The 20,983-nt window shown below is 40.0% G+C and overlaps 1 long non-coding RNA gene across 3 annotated transcripts in view; it reads left to right on the top strand.

Annotated features, from left to right (window-relative positions):
• Positions 1–20,983, top strand: part of LOC310681365 — a 98,335-nt gene that overhangs the window by 70,919 nt on the left and 6,433 nt on the right. For 2 of the 3 annotated variants that reach the window (XR_014513232.1, XR_014513233.1), the window contains exon 2: positions 13,388–13,577. This is a non-coding gene — a long non-coding RNA (uncharacterized lncRNA). Of the gene's footprint in view, positions 1–13,387; positions 13,722–20,983 lie in introns of those variants that run through there. The other variant, XR_014513234.1, reaches the window with a different exon arrangement.

Raw genomic sequence — 20,983 nt, 5'->3', positions numbered from 1 at the left:
CATCCATTCATCCATCCGCTCGTCTTGTGAATGGGGCCTCCACATATAGGAGCTGCAGTTCTAGATGTGCAGGCTTCCTGACTTTAGCCCACCACACTCTTCTTGTGGATATCAGAAGTATGGCTGGAAAAGCCATACAACATTGGCGTTGGAACCAGCAATGAAACCCCTCTGAAATAAAGGGCACGCATGCCCTTATGGCCTCTTCAAGTCAATGGACCTTTTCATGGCTTCAAAGCAGAGCAAAAATCTGGGGTGCTATTTTAACAAGAGCCCTTATCTTCATCAGGCACCATTTTGAAATGTCATAAAATGGGATCACAAAAAAATAATAAAAATCTCTGCACTCTCACTCCCACCCCGCACCTCCAAATATCTGTCACTGGTGAAATCTATAATAATAACAGCAGCAAAAAGCTACTTGTCAGGCGGTGAATGAGCTGCCTAGTTCTCAGTAGGCATCTCTGCAAAGAAGCAACTATAGACATGCTCAGAAATTAAGGGGTGATCCTGGTTTGGTTTGCCAGGACTATAAAGCCAATGTCTAGCCTCCTCACCTCCCCAGTCTGCTCACAAGAGCTTGAAGTCTTTGACCTCTTTAAAGTAAGCAGCCTAATTAAGCCACATGGGTTGCATAAACATACCTTTTGCTTAAAACAGGATGGCAAATCCTAAATCACAAAATCTGGAGGAAAACACAAACAGCATCTAAAGCTGCATTTTGTGTTTCCCCCAAATGTAAACCAGGGCCAAGCAGAACGAAAAAAAGACACCTCAGGAGGAATTTCCGGTTCACCGAAGGGGGTGGGATTCATGACTGGGGGGAATTAATTTTCCCCACACTATATATGTTGAATATATATATGTTGAAAATGCCCAGACGCCAGTAAGAGGACCAGATTGGTTCTGGTGGTGTATCTGAGGAGCCCCAACCTCACCATTGTTGTAATGCACTGTACTGGTCCATGACTGTGACACCAGTGTTGGGAAAGTGGATCAGAAGCAGCACCCCACCATGTTGGCCACTCCTGCTGTTATGTAGTCCTTGTTAGATCCAGGTCTCGATCCAGATCCAGGCACTCTTGTAGGAAACTGATTTTCCAGATCCATTTCAACTGGGGTTTTAGCCTGGTTTTGACACAGCAACTGCTTTGGTATGATGACCTCTGTCAGAAGGGGGACAGGGGAAATGTATCCTTGTTAGTGCTCCTTGACCTTTCAGCAACTTTTGACACCATCAACCGTAGTATCCTTCTGGCTGTCTCAGTTGGGGGTGCAGTGGTTCAGGGCCTACTTGGATGGTCATTTTCAGAGGATGATGCTTGGGGAGCTCTCTTTGGCTCTGTAGAGCCTTCACTGTGGGCTTTCTCAGAGTTCAATTTTATCCCCCATGCTGTTTAACATCTACATGAAACCACTGAGTGGGTTTATCTGGAGTTTTGTAGTACGTTGTCAGCAATATGCTGATGATACACACCTCTTCTTCTCCTTTACATCTGCAGGTGTGGCACTGGATATGCTGGACCATTGTCTTGCCTCAATAATGAATTGGATGAGAGACAATAATCTAAAATTCAATTCAGATAAGACTGAGGCACTGTTATTGGGTGGTTCCCTAGACTAGATGAATGGGAGGTTGCCCGCACTTTATGGGATTACACTCCCTCTGCATAAGCAAGTATGTAGCTCCGGGGTAATTCTGGATCCATTGCTGTCACTTGAAGCTTAGGTGGCCTCGGTGGCACAGAGTACCTTCCATCAGATTCAGCTGGTGGCCCAGGTGCTCCCCTATCTGGACAGGATTAGCCTAACTTGTGTTGTCTATGCTCTGGTAACCTGTAGGTTACAGTATATGCGATGCTGTCTCTGAAGAGCGTTCAAAAACTTTAGCTAGTGTAGATTTCAGCAGCCAGGCTTGCTCACTGGGACAAGATGGTCTGAGCACATCACACTGATCCTGGCCCAACCGCACTGGCTGCCAATTAGTTCCAGGCCTAATTCAAAATGTTGGTTTTAACCTGTTGTTTAGTCATTTAGTCGTGTCTGACTCTTCGTGACCCCATGGACCAGAGCACACCAGGCACTCCTGTCTTCCACTGCCTCCCACAGTTTGGTCAAACTCATGCTGGTAGCTTCGAGAACACTGTCCAACCATCTCGTCCTCTGTTGTCCCCTTCTCCTTGTGCCCTCCATCTTTCCCAACATCAGGGTCTTTTCCAGGGAGTCTTGTCTTCTCATGAGGTGGCCAAAGTATTGGAGTCTCAGCTTCAGGATCTGTCCTTCCAGGGTTGAATTCCTTAAGAACGGATAGGTTTGATCTTCTTGCAGTTTTAACCTATAAAGCCTTAAATGGCTCAGGACTGCAATACATCAAGGAGCCCTCTCTCCCAAATGAACCAGCCTGGATCCTTTGATCATCATCTGAAGTCCTTCTTCATGTGCCTCCTCCTTGAGAGGCCTGCAGGGTGGTAATGCAAGAACAGTCCTTTTCTGCAGTGGCTCCCTGTTTGTGGAATGATCTCCTCAGGAAGGCTCGCCTGATACCTTTGTCACATATCTTTAGCTGCCATGCAAAAATATTCCTCTTCTCCCAGACCTTTGGCTAATTAATAAACAAACAAACAAACAAACAAACATCAGAGCAGGATTGTGCTTAAAACAGTGAACCAGGAAATAGCCAGAATCTCTGTAGTTTGGTTGAGCATCTCAATAGAAGTTTCCTTTTCCTCCATCCATCATATTCAGCGTTAAAAGTCGAGTCAATCAACATTTCAGCTCAGTTATATACATACCTCAGCATGATCGTGGCATTACCAAACTGACAGGGGTGATGCAGCTCAGCAAACCTTCTGGAGGAGACTGGCCTTCGTTTTCAGCTTAACATCCATTTTAAAACATGTAAATGAAAGAAAAGCTGGCACATTTCTCATGTCAGGGTATCCAAGGAAGGAGCAGGGCCACCGAATATGCAAATTCAAGCTTGGATTTTAAATTACCTTTTGTCACCTACCGCAAAGAGTGAATAAAATCTTGTAATTATATTGTATTGATAGGCACACTCGAATGGGAAGAGTTATTTTCAAAAGGTTAATTATTTACATAACCTCGTTCTCTCCAGCTCATCTTACCCTAACTCTTCCTGTGCAAAGAATACAGCTTTATCCTTTGTTTGTTTTTATTTTATTTTTCAAATGCAAGAAGATCATGTCTTCCCCCAAGGCTTGATATGAGTGCAAATAAGTCCAAACCAAGTATCTCACACTAGATGTGCCTATAGCAGCCTGTTTTCATTAATTTTTTTTTAAAAAATGTACTTTTTAACTTGATGCTTCTATTTTTTTAATAAAAACTAAGAATCTGGTATGTTTCTTTTGCTGTAATCCAAGAATGATTCAAGCATGTAACTGTTAGAAGAAGAAAAACTGCTCTTTTCCCCTTAAGGGGTACCCAAGAACCCATATAGAGTCCTCTTTTTAGGTTCTCTATCGGTAGGAGAAAAATAAGAGAGGCCATAAAATTTGGAGAAGGTTGCAGTTCAGATCTATGCATTAACCTGGAAGCTGAGGGTCAGAGGTGGCCCATCCTGTTTTGCTGCCTGAGGCAAAATGTTAATGTGTCACCTCCTCCAGCAGCAGCTGCCTCCTCCCCGCCTTCTGCAGTGACAAAGCCTTGTTTACTAGGGTCATGCTGTTGCAGCAATGGTTTTCGACAGTGGAACCCCTCACCACAAGAGGAGTGGCGGTGGGTGCCAGGTTCCAGTGAGATCTCTCTGGAACCTAGAAGCCAATGCTGCAGCTGGTTCTCCTCACTTTTTGGGTGAGTGGGGCACCTCCCCATTGGGGTTCTGCTGCTTGAGACAGCTGCTTCAGTCTGCCTCATGGCAGACCCAGCCCTGGTGAGGTTTGGATTGGGTCACTCAGAAATGTGGTCTGAACAAAATTCTCTTCCCAAGTATACTTTGGTTTCTCTCCTCAAACTCCTTCAGGCCCTCTGCACTTGTAAAAAAATACAGCTCCTTCTTATTGATTTCCCACAGTCAACACAGAGACAAATTGTGTGATTCCTAATAATATATACACTGAGGAAACTTGGGTAATAAAAGTGTTTATTATGTGGCAGCATGAGGAATGAATGTAAACGGATCTCAATTCAATCATAACTTTATTCCCGATTGAACAGCTACGGTAAATCCAGAGATGAAATGAAAGATTAATTCACTGAGATTGCAGTTTGGCAGCCACAGGTTACTGCCAATTTGCTATTCTTGCAATGGTGTTTGCTTTTTATGCACGCGAGCGCACGCACATGCATACTTGCATTGCACTCGAGTAAATGGCCATGTTTCCAGCCATATTACAACACAGCTTGGCTAGGACATCCTGATAGTTTCTTCCCTATAGGAAGAGCTGTAGTTCAGCAGTAGAACAATCTGTCTTGCACGCAGAAGGTCACAGGTTCTACCCTTCGTATGTAAGGTAGGGCAGGAAGAGACTCCTGTCTAAAATCCTACAGAACTGCTGCCAGTCAGTGTAGATAATATTCAGCTACATGGACCCATAGTCAGACTCACAGAATCATAGAGTTGGAAGGAACCCTGGGGTTCATCTAGTCCAACCCCCTGCAATGCAGGAATATTCAGATGTCCCATACGGGGATCAAACCTGCAATCTTGGCATTCTCAGCACTGTGGCTCTAACCAACTGAGCAATCCAGTATAAGGCAGCTTCCTATATTCCTTTCTGGCACCCTCATGCAGAAGTGGAGTTTGTGCAGTTATTGCATGTTTCACTTATTTATTATTGAGGTATATATTCCACCTTTCCAAAAAGAAAAAGACATATCCTGCTTGAGGCAGAAAACATTTTGTTGTTGTTGATTAGTTGTTTAGTCATGTCCAACTCTTCATGGCCCCATGGACCAGAGCACGACAGGCACTCCTGTCTTCCACTGCCTCCCGCAGTTTGGTCAAACTCATGCTGGTAGCTTCGAGAACACTATCCAACCATCTTGTCCTCTGTCGTTCCCTTCTCCTTGTGCCCTCCATCTTTCCCAACATCAGGGTCTTTTCCAGGGAGTCTTCTCTTCTCATGAGGTGGCCAAAGTATTGGAGCCTCAGCTTCAGGATCTGTCCTTCCAGTGAGCACTCAGGGCTCATTTCCTTCAGAATGGAGAGGTTTGATCTTCTTGGAGTCCACGGGACTCTCAAGAGTCTCCTCTAGCACCATAATTCAAAAAGCATCAATTCTTCAGCGATCAGCCTTCTTTATGGTCCAGCTTTCACTTCTATACATCACTACTGGGAAAACCATACCTTTAACTATACGAACCTTTGTTGGCAAGGTGATGTCTCTGCTTTTTCAGATGCTGTCTAGGTTTGTCATCGCTTTTCTCCCAAGAAGCAGGCGTCTCTTAATTTCGTGACTGCTGTCACCATCTGCAGTGATCATGGAACCCAAGAAAGTAAAATCTCTCACTGCCTCCATTTCTTCCCCTTCTATTTGCCAGGAGGTGATGGGACCAGTGGCCATGATCTTAGTTTTTTTGATGTTGAGCTTCAGACCATATTTTGCACTCTCCTCTTTCACCCTCATTAAAAGGTTCTTTAATTCCTCCTCACTTTCTGCCATCAAGGTTGTGTCATCTGCATATCTGAGGTTGTTTCTCATTTTAGTGATTACTATTTACATTGTTTTTAATGGTGTGTGTTTGTTTAATTGTTGTACACCAACCTGATACCATGGGGGAGCATAGAAATGAGGAAAAGATTCAGGAAACAAATACACTCCATGCCAGCTGGAAAAGAAAAGTATTGGCTACCTGCAGAACAGTGAGGAGTGGTGATGGTCAGGTGTTTTAGTTGACAGAGTCAGAAAAGGAATTAAGAGCAAAGTAACTGGCAGCCAAGCTTTTTAACTGTTCAGGAGATTCGCCCTTCTTCTCCAAAGTAAATCCTTATATATTTTATTTTGCATCTCAACCTAGTCTCAGTATTGATGAAGGAAAAACGATAAAACCTTTATATAAAAATAATATTATTTGGGGAACAATGGAATGCTGCTAGCTCACAATTATGGATGGATGAATCTTCCAATTTGTTTCTCTCAGTTTCTTCTTTTCCCAATCATAACTCTAGTTCTCCCCCTTTCTGCAATGATTTGCAGTTTAAAAAATCAAATCCTCATGAAAATTCATCAGCATTTTAGTGCAAATTTCTCCCTATACATGCTGCTCTTTTTTGCAGTTTTTAGTAACAAACACATTGCTGCAAGCAATTTTCTATAACACAATGCATTTTTCTTTGTTATTTTAATGAATGTATGCATTCTTTTACAAACTAAGATATGCACTTTTGCACACATTGTTTGGCTGGAGAACTGCATTCAGGGAAGTGTGAATTTCCAATGATAATTGTGTTTTGGTTTGTGTGTTGTTTTGAAATGTGCAAATTTAGCAGCTTTTCATTAAAATGCTAACAGAATAGAAATTATCCACCACTCCTGCACACAAATCTGTTTCAGCAATGTGGATTTGCTAATACCTAGGATTTGTAGTCCCAGGTAGATTAAACCAAACTCCATCTTTTTTCATTCCTTAGCATCACCAGGAAGGGATTGGAAAGACTGCTGCCTTAAATCCTAGTGAGTCATTGCCATGCACATAGAAAAAAAGTGAGCTTGAGCTATAGGGACCAATGTTCTGACCATTGTTGTTGTTTGTTGCTGTTGTTATTGTTTTAAGGATGTGAAACATTCTGCAGCAAGTGACCCAAATTCTACATCAAAGAAAGCTGAGCTTTGCAACCTGTATAAACTGTGTTAAGATAAAGTGGTAACTTGGTTCTCAAACTTAATTTTTCCTGGAAGTCTGTTCCAAAAGCAAAGCGTTCCAAAACCAAGGTGCACTTTCCCATAGAAATAATGCAAAATGAATTAATCCATTCCAGACTTTTAAAACAACCCCTAAAACAGAAATTTAACATGAATTTTACTCTCGAACAAGACCATTGATCCATAAAATGAAATCAATAAACAATGTACTGCAGTCACACAATCAATCAATCAGTAGCTGAACTGGGTTCCACACAGTCACAAAAACAAAACAAAAAAGGTGCAAAAACAAAATGCAAAATAAATACCAGAAACAGACAGACATCAGCGTAACACTAAAAACAGAAGTGTGGCACTCAAAATGGAAGTGTGACACTCAAAACAGAGCATGTTTGGTTTCCGAAAAATGTTCGCAAACTAGAACACTTACTTCTGGGTTTGGAGTGTTTGGATTCCAAGTTGTTTGAGTACCAAGGCATTTGAGAACCAAGGTAAAGTAAAGGTAAAAGGACCCGTGACCATTAGGTCCACTCATGACCAACCCTGGGGTTGCGGTGCTCATCTCGCTTTATTCGCCTAGGGATTCGGCGTACAGCTTCCGGGTCATGTGGCCAGCATGACTAAGCCACTTCTGGCAAACCAGAGCAGCTCACAGAAACACCATTTACCTTCCCGCCAGAGCGGTACCTATTTATCTACTTGCACTTTGACATGCTTTTGAACTGCTAGGTTGGCAGGAGCAGGGACCAAGCAATGGGAGCTCACTCCATCACGGGGATTTGAACTGCTGACCTTGTGTGGTTTAACCCACAGCGCCACCTGCATCCCCTGAGAACCAAGGTACCACTTGACAAAAATTTAGCTATACTCAAGTCCTCCCAAGTGGCTGATCTCTCTCCATTTAGGTTCACTATGCCATGAGCACCACTGCATTTCAACATAGTGCAATCACATATAGTTGTGGTATGTATATGAATTCCAGACCCTTGGGGAGTGGTCCAATCATTGCCTTCCTTTCTCATCAGATTGTTAGCCTTTCCCTGAGATGACATGCAAGTGTGGCCATGTGGGTCCAACATTCATCACAGCCCACTAGGCAGCACCATGCAGAAGGGTCTATCATACCTCTGGAGGTCCACATAAAGTGGCTCGTTTTCATGTGTCTGGGTGCAAAATAAAAAGAAGAACCTCCTCTGTTTTGTCCTCAAAACCTTATTATTGTAGATAACAATGAACAAGCAAGCTAGAAGGAATGGCTTGCCAAATAAGCAAAGACAGGGAAAGCTCTTGAAGAAGACTTAAAGCATCCTCTTTTCTTTTCTTGAAAGGTCCTTTTGCAGCCTCCTAAAGGATCTGTGTACATCAGGGGATGCGTAGAGCTGATAAACAGAGGTGGAAATATAATTAGAAGATGGAGAGTAAAAGGTTACCGAATTAAAGGCATTTGAATTCCTGCTGGCTGAGGAGATTACAAGAACCGCATACTTCAAAGTTTTCAAAGAGGAAAGAGATTAAACAGGGCACTTGGCTTCTTTGTTTTCAAGTGTAGTGGCACAAAATTGCCAGCCCCTGTTCTTTAGCTGGCTGCTCCCAATGTCAGTGACGCCCTATTATTCAGTATTGGCCAGGAAAGTATTTTGCCTCCTAAGTCTTTGCAATTCCCTCCCCCTGCACCCATCAGTCTGGATTTGACAGCTTTTAACACCTTCTAGCAGTAACTACTGCTGTGCCAATATCTGCCCTCTGTTTTCTGAAAGAAGAAGAGGAAGAAGAAAAGAAAATTCCACTGTGGAAGAAACTTCCATTCTTCTGCCTCATTCTCAGAGCCTGTAGGAATTCTTCCATATTTCTTTGGGTCTGAGGTTTTTGAGCTTACCTTATCATTGTGCGGTGGCTGATGGTAGGGTATGTCATTTTTCTTTCCAGTATTCCCCATCCCAAAAGTATTCTGTAGCCTCCCAGGCTGCCCATGTTCACTGAATGAGAGAAGTCACCTTATGATGTCTTCCCCATGAGCTTTAACTGAAGCATGGACACCCAGGGAGGCTGCAAAGCACAGGCCACTTGTGAGATGAGATGTAGAGTGAAAGAAAAGACACTCACAAACATCCTTGGCCATCACAAAACTTAGGTAAGTGCAACTAAAGCTATGCACCCCACCCATGATTTTCTCTCTCCCCCCTTTCAGAGTTTCCAATGCAATTTCCTTTCTCACCAATTGATGAGTATTTGTCAGTGGAAGGCTGAAGAAATTCTTTTGGCACAGCAGTAACAGTAACACAAGGAGCAGCAGTTTGCAAAATGTTTTCTTGCATTGGAAGAAAGCCCCTGCTTGGAAATCTACCTCCTGACACAGATCAGACTACAGTGACAAACTGATTGATTAAAATCCCATGAGATAAGTATTGAAAAGGTTGATCTCTCATATATATATATATTCAACATCTCACAAGGTTCCATTATGGATTCGTGGCACTTGCTCCATCAATCCAAGAGGGAGATAAACATCAACTCATATCCAGGCACCAAAAGCTGCATGGCTCTTTTTTTAAAAATGTACTCAAAATCACGACATTTCATAATTTGCACTGCTTTCTCTTGTTGAAATCACATCAGTTTAGAGATCGTTTATCTTTCAGTATAAACTGACTGCTGAATTTCTCATTGTATGATGCTGACACAAGCCAAGGCTGTCGCCTCATTGACATTGTGAAGAAGATGGTGAGAAAACTTTATAACAGATCGATCTTTGGCTTTACTTTTCAAAGTTTATGCATTTCTTTCATTTTTAAAAAACCTGCCTCATCTTCCTGTTATTGTTTATTTTTTGGAAGGCACTGCTTATTAATATACTCTTTAATAATTCACACCATGTAGTACATGGGGAACCAGCAGAACATTATTCAAGACCAGTTGGTCCTCGTAGTAACGACTGAGGTCAAGGAGGTTTTGGCATAACCAGGCCTTTTTGGGGACTAGATCCAGGGCAGACTATGATAGGAGAGGGCCTAGAATCACTATTAAGTCCTTTTTCGTAATGACCCCTGAGTTATTCTCTGGTGTAGATTTCAGTTACAGAGCTTGTAAGTAGGTCCTTATTGTTGAAGCTGAGGAACTGCAGTTCTTTAGTTAAACCTCTTTATATTATAAGCTTGTAGGTAGGACATCTGCTATTTTTTAATTTTAGTGCCAAGCAATTGCTGAGAGGATGGTCACATTGTGATAATCATAATATTAACAACAACAACAACAACAACATCTCAAACTTTTCAGGATATTTCATTTCTCAGTGTGAAATTTCCCTCAATGGTGATGAGACAAGAGAGAGAGAAAGAAAGAGTTTTAAATTTAATCATGGAAAAATATTGGGGGGAAAGCTCCATGTTCATTATTATGCCCTTTTCATTTAGAGTGGTTGGTTTTCGTATCCCATTTCTCTCACAGAAATTGATGAGAAACTGATTAGGAAGAAAACCAGTTCCACCTATTTCCTGCCGTACCCGTTTCCATGATGCATAATATTTGCATTTCAAATGCAGCAAGGGAATTCTTTTGTTTGCTTAACAATCTGTTTCATTTGGATATTTTAAAATGTCATGGAAACATTTCAGCTGGTCGCAGGTTTTCAAAAAGCTTGTTTACCCAACACTACATCACAATTTGGATGAAAACAAATCTTTGTCGGAAACCACAGACTCAATGAAGCTTTCTTGTGGTTTCGTTCCTGCACTGAAGCTTGGTCACAATAATTATAGCATTGATATATAGTCATTTACATTTGCATAGTCACTGGAGATATATTATTTCCCATTCTAGCATTTATTTTTTATATTAAAAATACCTATATACAAAGAAGACTTGCTGTATATGGGGAGATTTAACAGTGTTGAGGCTGCCTTCGAGCATCAGGAGCTGTTCATAATTCTTTGAGCTGCATGATAACAAATTTTGGAATCTGCCTTCACCTTGAGCTTACCGTCCTCTTTCGACATTAGGGATGGAAGAGAAAGATAAAGAGCACTGTTAATTATGTATCACTGGCAAACTTAGAACACATGCAGAAACAATGATATGAATGAACACTGGCCACATTTGCTTGACTCATTTCCATTCTTGGAACTCTCTGTCAATTTCTGCCAAAAGTTTGTTAAATGCAACAACAAAAATCCCACATTCAACCCATGAGCCTTTCACCAACGCTGCCTCTCCCTCTTTGACAGTTTTCAAATGCAATTTCTTTTCTTGTGAATTGAAGGTCAAGGGGATAAAAATGGAAGAATTCTTTTTGGCTCTGCACTAGATAGGATAGCAGCCTCCATTCCACATGAATGGGAAACGGAGGTACAGGAAAGTGCTCTGGTAGTCAGTGCACCTGCTCATGCACAATGTGGATAAATTAAGGGTGGTGATAGAATATTCAGCGGATGGAGCAAGCCAAGCACATTGCTTTAATTAATGAAATTCATTATTTAGAATTACCCTCCCTTCCTCTTCTTTAATAAGTTTCCTTTAACCTTAATTGTTTCCGATCAGCATGTTCTTTTCTATCTTCCACCTACACTCTCCAGCTCTGTCAAGGGTGCACAGCATTTCTCTCCCCGGCACCTATAAGCCTGCAGCAGCCACCAAGGCTGTTCCCTCCCTCCTCTCAGCTGGCCTGCTATTTATAAATGACGCCATCTCTCATCTCAAGATGCCGTACGAGTAATTTGGGCAATGAATTCAAAGTCAGGGCTGATCAAGCAGTTTCACTCCAGATTCATTTCTCCTCAGCAGACCTGGGGAAGGCACGCAAAGGTAGCCATGGCACTGCATTCTATGCAGCCCATTTTGACAGGGAATGGGGGAGTCAAGCTTATCTGCAAACTATCTGAATTCATCTACACCACTTTAATGATGTTTCCCTGCAAAGCCACCTGTGACCTTTGGCTGAGTAATGAAATGCACTCTAAAGAATTCCATACTTCTTAGGAGAGGACACCATATCCCTTGGGTGAAGGGACTGGACAGGAAAACAGAAACATCATGCCACTTGCAGCAAGATCAATGATGCCGGCCATTTTTATAGGTCCCTATTGGACAGAGGCTAGGCACCTGGGTCTAACCTAGACATATCCTTGCCTAGCAGCTTTTCATATATTAATGGGCATATTGTCTTTCTGGTTTTATTGGTTTTATCAGGCCATCCCAAGGATGGACCTGTGAACACAGGAGTAGGTCGCACATGAAAGGGCCAAACTGGATGTATTGTTTGTTATGTATAATTATTTAATTCACACTGAAATGGAGAATGCCTATGTGTATTACTGAAGGTTTAAATGTGGGACTATACTGAAACAAAGAATAGAATTCTGAACTCTGAGTTGATAATTAACTGTTATTCTCTGCAAGCTAACACATGAGTGATTAACCTTAGATCACATGGGAGTGTGTAATTAACACATGAGTAATTAACCTTAGATCACATGAGAGGCTACTGAATTGCAAATTCACCATCTTGGAAGGGTGGCGGCTGAGTCTTTGTTCTCAGGTTCTGTAGAAATAAGGATGTAATGAGGTTCTCCAGGAACACACAGCCTCAGGCAAAATGGAGGCTGCAGGAAGAGAGAGACCTCTGCTTCTAGGAATTATCTTTTATTTATGAGAAGAAGAACCTGTGGTGGACTTGCACAATATATTGTATGGAACTATTATTATCATTTACTGGTTTTTGTTCTGTTTTGGAGAAAGTTCTGCAAGTAAGGTTTTGAATCAATCTAATGGGCCTAGACAGTTTTTATTCCAAAAGGTGTTCGTTTTTAGGCACCCAGTTACTTAAGGCTGTGCAATATTAATATCTACAATAATGTTAATTGTGGGAACTTCACAGTATGTAAGGAGCCCCTATCGTCCTGGCACACAAACACCATATTTTATTGGGAAGAGGCAAACGCTAGCTAAGGTGGTGCCCCCCTTCATTCATTCCATTTTTACCTCCCATGCACCCAGTTCCTCCAGTGAAGCCAGAGCAGTGCAATGGTTCTTTTGCACCCATTCCACCTCAAAAACAGCCCTGTTATGTAGGTTAGGCTGAGAGATGCAGCACAATGGCCCAAAGTCAACTGGTGGTCCCTTTGGAATTGATCAGATTTTATATTAAATTAATTTCAGCTGTCCAGTAGATATTTTCTGAATTAACTTCAATAAAATTGGACACATTCCCAATTAGACAGAGGACATACCCATCTCTAAAAGTGAAATGCCCTAAAAGAGTTCCTGGGTGCCTTTAGGAATTTTGTACAAGCTAACAACCAAGTTCTGTAAAAAGGATTTTCACCCCTGGAATAATGCCATGGACAATTTAAAATTCAACAAAGAGGATTTAAAGTAGCAATGAATATTCAAAGTGGAATTTAGAAGGAAAAATACCTAGGTCTTTCTGGATATCCCACCCCCTATTGCGATATAAATAATCACCTAAGTGTCCTGCCTATGAAATATGCATGCATTAATTAAGCAAAAGATTACAGCTCAGTACATACACTGCATTTCTCACTCGCTGTCTTTCTCTTTTTGCCTAGGCAAGGTGACTGGCCAGCATGAAAATCAGCAGAGGTGAGGGAAATATAGCTGTGGAAAACAGTTAACAGCACAAATCAGAGGAGCCGCATGCAGCTGAATGGTTCACAATGGTGATGCATCACTACACACACACACACGGGAGAAGTAACAATGAGGAAAACAATAGGGGCTGGCTACTACTGAAGGCGGGTAAGGGACCCGAGAGAAACAAAGCCCTAAGCTTTTCTACTAAGTACTTTTCAGTGAAAGTCATAGGGCCCCTCTAAACTGCTGGTTTATTGAGCATTAAACCAGACTTGCTTGCAAAAAGCTTTTGTGGAGGTTAAACTATAATCTGGTTGTTGTTGTTGTTGTTGTCTTTTGTTGTACTTTCATTCTGATTTGTTGGTGGAGTAGATATGCTGCAGTGAGCATTTATTTTAGACAGTATTTATTCTTTTTTTTTTTTAATTCTTTTTATTGAGCTTCTCTTAAGAAAGAAAAAAAAGAAAAAAATCAAAAAGAAAAAGAAAAAACAAAACTAATCAACAGATTAATAAACAATATCCATACATAACGCAGGAATGACATTCATTACCATTTTTGTCCTTTTCCTTAAAGCATTATATTTTTAAATATTTAAACCTTTTCCCTACACCTCCCTTGACCTCCTACCCTCCCGTTTTCGGGTTTCTTAATAAGAAGTTCTTTCTTTTCTGCAGCTATTAATTGTTACTGGTTTGCGCGTCGTAGGACTTATATCAAACCTGCTATGGTTTTTAAGTCTCTATAGTTACCTTCAATGTATACCATAAATTTTTTCCAATCGTTAACAAACTTTGTATTTTTTTGGTTTCTAATTTTTTGTGTCATTTTTGCTGACTCAACATACTCATATAGTTTTGCTTGCCAATCTCTGATCATTGGGATATTTGGGCTCTTCCAATTTTGTGCAATTAATATTCTAGCAGCAGCCGTAGCATATTGGAAAAACGTCTTATCTTCTTTTTTTATTTCGTCCCCAATTATTCCTAGTAAGAAGGCCTCTGGCTTTTTAGGAAAGGTGTATCTAAGTATTTTCTTTAACTCATTATATATAAGTTCCCAAAATTTCTTCATTGTTTCACAGGTCCACCACATATGGTAGAAATTACCTTCTTTAATTTTACACTTCCAGCAAGCCTTGTTTCCTGTTTTGTATATTTTCCCTAGTTTTGCCGGTGTGATGTACCACCTATACATCATCTTTTCCAAATTTTCTCTAAGTAAAACACATGCCGTGAATTTCATTCCACTAGTCCATAAATTCGACCACTTTTCATATTCTATATTATGTCCGAGGTCCATTGCCCATTTTGTCATGACCTCCTTAATTTCTTCATCTTTAGTATCCCAATCTAATAATATGTTATACATTTTAGATAATAACTTGGATTTGCCTTCAATTATTTCTATCTGGAATTTAGATTTTTTCTCATTTATCCCTACTTTTTTATCTTCCTTCCAAACCGCATTTATTTGATGGAATTGCAGCCAGCCTGTTAACTTGTCTTTTAGCTCCTCATATGTCCTCAATTTCCATCCACTCTCTGATCTTATCAGTAGGTCTTCATATGTCAGTCTTTCTCCTTCCATGTTTACTTTTTTGATTGTTAGAATATCAATTGGGGATAACCACCAGGGTGTTTTCCATTCCAAAAGTTTTTTATTTCTCTCCCAGACTTCATATAGTGGCCCTCTAATAATATGGTTTGAAAAACCTTTATGTACCTTTTCTTTATCTAGCCATAAATAGGCATGCCAACCGAACCTGTTGTTGAAGCCTTCCAAGTCTAGCAGGTCCGTATCTTCCAATCTTATCCAATCTCTGATCCAACAGAGACAGGAGGCCTCAAAATATAACTTCAGGTTAGGAACCGAGAATCCCCCTCTTTCATTCCGATCTGTTAGTAATTTGAATTTAATTCTCGGTCTCTTCCCATTCCATATAAATTTCGAAAGAGTTCTTTGCCAATCTTTAAACATTGAGGAGCCTCTAATCACAGGGATGTTTTGGAACAAAAATATCATTCTTGGGAGTATGTTCATTTTTATGGCCGCCATCCTTCCCATCCATGAAAGTTTTACTCTGTTCCACATATCTAGATCTTTTTTGATCTCCTTCCATGTTGTGAGATAATTATCTTGAATTAGATTTATATTTTTTGTTGTTAGCCAAATTCCTAAATATTTTATTTTTTTAGCCACCTTAATTCCGTTCTGTGTCTCCAGTTTTTCTCTTTCGTCTTTTTCCAAATTTTTAGTCAACATTTTTGTCTTTAATTTATTTAACTTGAAACCGGACAACTTGCCATATTCTTCTAATAGCTCCAAGGCCTTACTAACACTCTTCTGTGGTTCTTCCAGAGATAGCACCATATCATCTGCATATGCTTTTAGTTTGTATTCTTTCATTCCTATTTTGATCCCTCTAATCTCTGATGTTGCTCTAATCTTATTCGTTATTACCTCCAATCCCATAATGAATAAAAGCGGGGATAGAGGGCATCCCTGTCTTGTTCCTTTTTCAATTTTAAATGAATTTGTTAAATTGTTATTTATAATCAGTTTGGCCGATTGGTTTGAATAAATTGATTTTATCCCTTCCATAAATTCGCCCTCTAACCCTGCTTTCTCCATGCTTTTTAACAAGAACAACCATGAGACATTATCGAACGCCTTCTCTGCGTCTATGAAAATCAGCGCCGCAGGTACATCATTCTTACACTCCAAATATTCTATGATGTTTATGATATGCCTCACATTATCTTTGAGAAACCTGTTTGGGAGGAATCCTGCTTGGTCTTTATGTATTAGATTTACTAAGCACTTTTTCAGTCTATTTGCCATCACTTCTGCAAAAATTTTATAGTCGTTATTTAATAATGATATAGGCCTATAGTTTTTGATATTTAATTTGTCCGTGTCCGGTTTAGGGATCATCGTAATATGGGCCTCTTTCCATGTTTCTGGTATCTTACCTCCTCTTAATATGTTATTCATAAGATCACATAACACTGGCGTTAGTTGGTTTTCTAATATTTTATAATATTTGGCTGGCAGTCCGTCTGGTCCTGGGGCTTTCCCTAATTTCATCTTCCTTATCGTATCCTGGATCTCTTCTGCATTTATAGGTTTATTTAGTTGAGATCTTTCTTCCTCTGTTATGGTCTTCCCACTGTAGTTTTCAAAATATTCTTCTATCCGGGTTGTCTCTTCGTCTTCCTTTTTGTACAAGTTCTCATAAAATTTAAGAAAATTTTCCTTTATTTCTTTTGGGTCTTCTATCAGTTGTTCCTCTATTCTTATCCTATTTATTACATTTTGTTTTTGCCTTTTTCGCAGTTGCCAAGCTAATAATTTACCCGTTTTATTAGCCAATTCAAAATATTTTTGTTTCATCAGCTTAATTTTCCATTCAATTTCTTGACTTGTTAAAATTGAATATTGTGTTTGTAACATTTTTATTGTTTGTATATTTAGTTCGTCTTTCGGGTTTGTTACTAATTTTTTCTCACATTCTCTTAGCTGGCTAAGGACTTCCTCTTTCTTTTGTTCTCTTACTTTCTTCTTATAGCTATTTTGCTGGATAAAAAAACCTCTTAGCACTGCCTTGCTGGCATCCCAGACTACATCTATACTTGATTCTTTATTGAGATTCAGACTAAAGTAGTCTTTTAGAGTGGCTTTGGTCTTTGCAATAACGTCTTCACTCTCTAGTAAATGTTCATTCATTCTCCATCTAAACCCGTCTTGAGATATACCTTTTATTTCGAAGACTATTGAGTTATGATCGGATAGAGTTCTAGGTTGGATTTCACACTTAGATGTTCTTAATGTGAGTTCTCTTGAGATCCAGATTTGATCAATTCTGCCCCAGCTCTTATGTGGCTCTGAGAAGAAGGTGAATTGCTTCTCAATTGGGTGTTTATATCTCCAAATGTCTACTAGATCTAAATTTTCCTCTAAGTTGTTGAAGGATCTTGGCAGCTTCCCTTGATTACCTTTTTTCTTTTCTGATTGTCTATCTATTTCTGGTGCCGGTACTCCATTAAAATCACCCAGTAATATCGTCTTGTTACACTCTAACTCCAATAGTATTTCTTCCAGTTTCTTAAAGAACTCCAATTTATTCAGGTTCGGGGCATATATGTTTATCACGTTGAGTTTTTCACCTTGAAAGTTAATTTGAACCCCCAAAATCCTTCCTTCATCATCTTTGCAAATTAACTTGGGTTCCCATTTTTCTTTGACATATGTCACTACCCCTCTTTTTTTTCCGGCAATGGAGTTTACAAACTCAACGCCTAATTTTTTATTTATGAGGATATGTTTATGCTTTTTAGTCATGTGTGTCTCCTGTATACATATCAGATCAAGGTTCTTTCTTTTCAAAACATTCACGATTTTATTCCTTTTGGTTTTTTCATTCAGTCCATTCACATTCCAAGACAAAATTTTCAGATTCATTATTGTATTTACTTTTCAAAGTACAAATAACCAATAATTTAAATTCGAGTGGCTTTGTTTTCTGGTTCCTCTTCCTCTTCTTCTTCTTCCGCTACTCCCTCTTCTTCCGCCTCTTCCTCTTCTTCTTCCTCCCTTCTTTTGTCTTCCTGTTCTTTTCCTTTCTCCTTTTTCTTTCTTCTCTCCTCTGGGTCTTCGTTTCTTCCTCCATATCTCACCTCCGCTTTCCCAAGCTCTTTCTCGTATCTACGCAGAAACTTCCTTACTTCTTGGGTCTCAGTAATTCTAAATCTTTTTTCTTTATAGAAAAAGGAGATCCCCTCAGGGAACTCCCATCTGTGTTGTATACCATTGTTTTTTAACACACTTACTAGCTGTTTATATCCTTCTCTTTTGCGAAGGAGTCTAATTGGTACTTCTTTAAAAATGATAATTGGCCTGCCTTCAATAATTAATTTCTTTTGATAACTTGTTCTTAGTATCATGTTTTTGAATTCCATTGAATTAAATATAACTAAGCAGTCTCCTGGGACTTTTCTCAATTTTACTTGTGTAGACCTTATTTTAATCCTGAAGGCATTTACAATTTGATAGGCAACCTCCTCCTCTTTCAATTCTAACCATTTCGCTAGCTCTTTTGTCATTTTTTCTTTTATATTCTCATTTGTCTCTTCTCCTACTCCTCTAAATTTTAAATTTAGTTGTTTCTGTTTCATTTCAATCATTGCTAAATTATCCAAGATTTGGTCTTTATTTCTATTCAGTTCTCCTATTTCATCTTTTATCCTCTCTGTCTCCTTCTTTTGTTCTTTCATATCTTTTTGTATTTTTTTGCTTGTTTCTTCCATAGTCTTTGATCGAACGGTCAGGTCTTTAATTTTATTTGACAATTCTCCTACTACTCCCTCTATTTTCTTATCTATCAACTCATGCATCTCTCCTAGCATGAGGACTTCCTGGTTTGGATCGCAAGCAGCAGGGAGCGCAGAGAAGCAGCTGAAGGGCTTCTCCGAGCTACACGGGGGCTTGGGGGCAACGCAAGGGCACTGCGACCTCCAAAATCTCAAGGGGGGCCCCCTTGAGGGATATGCTGACCAGCGGCGTTGGAGTAGCCCCGACGTTTTTTCGGGTTTTTTTTTAAAAGAGGACTCGAGAACGACGGGACTGAGAAACGCAAATGGTAAGCTCTGCGGACCCCGTGTGGCGATGCCTCTAGCTCCCACTGGAAAAGCGACAAACCTCCGTAACTTTAAGAACAGAACCCTTAGTGTTTTTGGAGTAATCTGTGGCCAAAAATTTGGGCTATACACTAAGTGAACTCTGAATGTAAAAGGATTTAAATAAGGAACCCGCACTGCTTTTCGGCGTGAATATGGCGCAGCAAACAGAGCCGTAGGAGTGAAGAAAGGAAGTGATTAGTCTCCTGCTGTGGAAACAACAGAGTGAAAAGCCCTCAGCAATTTGCAATTTGCAATTTGCAGTGAGGCAAAGGAATCTAAACAACATAAGCATAACAAAGAAGACCTTTAGAAACTTTGTATTCTTTCTGGGGAAACCCTTAAGAGATAAGAGAAAGAACTGAACAGAATGGCTACAAAGACTGAAACATTTCAGAGCCTTAATTCTTAAGATTGAGATACAGGGGGTAGGAAGAAAGAGGAAAGAAGATAAAATAAAATAAAATATAAAGGCTTTAGACAGTATTTATTCCATTTATAACTTATCATAGGTAAATTTTTGGTGTTTGATGTTTTATTGTGCTTAATGTGTTTCATTTGCTGGAAGCCGTCCAGAGTGGCTGGGGCAACTCAGTCAGATGTGTGGCAAACAAGCAAATAAACATATTAAAATCATCATTATCATCATCTTTCTTCCAATGAGCTCAAGGTGGTGTCCATGGTTCTCTACCTCCCCATATATCACCCCCACAACAACCCTATGAAGTAGGTTAGGCTAAGAGACAGCAACTAGCCCAAGGTCAGCCAGTGAGCTTTACAGCTGCATGGGGACTAGAACCCTGGTCTCCCAGGTTTGAGTCCAACACTTTAACCACTGCACTGGCTCTGATCTGTTTGTGGGCTGTTTATACATCATTCATTCATCCATCCCATGCTTTCCAGTGGATTTGTGGATTTGTTGCCAGGCAGATGTGAGGCATCTGATCAAGATTTATATATTTTAAATTGAGCTTAAAAATATATATTTGCAGATGCTTGCTCCATGCCAGACAGAAAAGCAGCTGGCGCAGTAATTTGGCAGTTGTTTTATTTTCCTGAACAGGGCCCCTCATTGACTTATGTACCTCAAAAGTTATAGAAGGGAAATTACAGGCTGGGAGCAAAGGTCATACTAATTAAGAGTTGTAAATAATTTATCTATGGGCTTCCCATAGACACAGGATTTCCCTAAGGTTAAAGGGCAAAGAGCTAAAAATAGCAGCTGGCTGGGAAAACCGAAGAGACTGCTCTGAGGTTGCTTTTAGGTTGCTTTTGAAACTGTTTTTACTAAGTTCTTCTCTTCTAAAAATCAATCTATGTTATATATTAAATATATTGACTTTAATGTAAGTATACAAAGGAGTTAGAAAGTAAGAAATGTTAGATTCTTATATTAGATTCTTATTTCATTGATGGTGTGTGAGAAGGTGAACCCAAGACCTCTTTTTATGACAAAATTTAAAAACCATGAGCCATCTGTTTTAGCCATCTGCTCCTGTTGCCAGGGGCAGAAGAGCAAAAGAGCAGAAGAGCAAAAGAGCAAAGGGTGATCTGGTAATTAAGGTGCCTTGTCGACGCAAATGTAAGATATATGATAGAAGGAAATATAGCTCTTTGTCTCCCATAAAAGGTAATAGGAAATGGGTGTATCTTTGTCTCCCATAAAAGGTAATAGGAAATGGGTGTATCTTTTATGATTGGTTCTATCAGACAGGCAATAGGAATTTCAACCAGGCTGATTGGACAGAGGCAGCCAAAGGAGGAGTAAGGAGGCTGGGCTGAGGGAATATAAGTGCTGGCCACCAGGGCTGGAGTGTGCAGAGCTTTTGGTAACCATATACCACTGTGCCAATCATTTATTTGTCTGACAAATAAATTATTATTTTAATTTCT

Source organism: Podarcis tiliguerta (genome assembly GCF_965153285.1).
Source record: "Podarcis tiliguerta genome assembly, chromosome: 1".
NCBI lineage: Eukaryota > Metazoa > Chordata > Lepidosauria > Squamata > Lacertidae > Podarcis > Podarcis tiliguerta.
The sequence above is the reverse complement of the archived record's forward strand: the minus strand, read 5'-3'. Positions and strand labels throughout refer to the sequence as shown.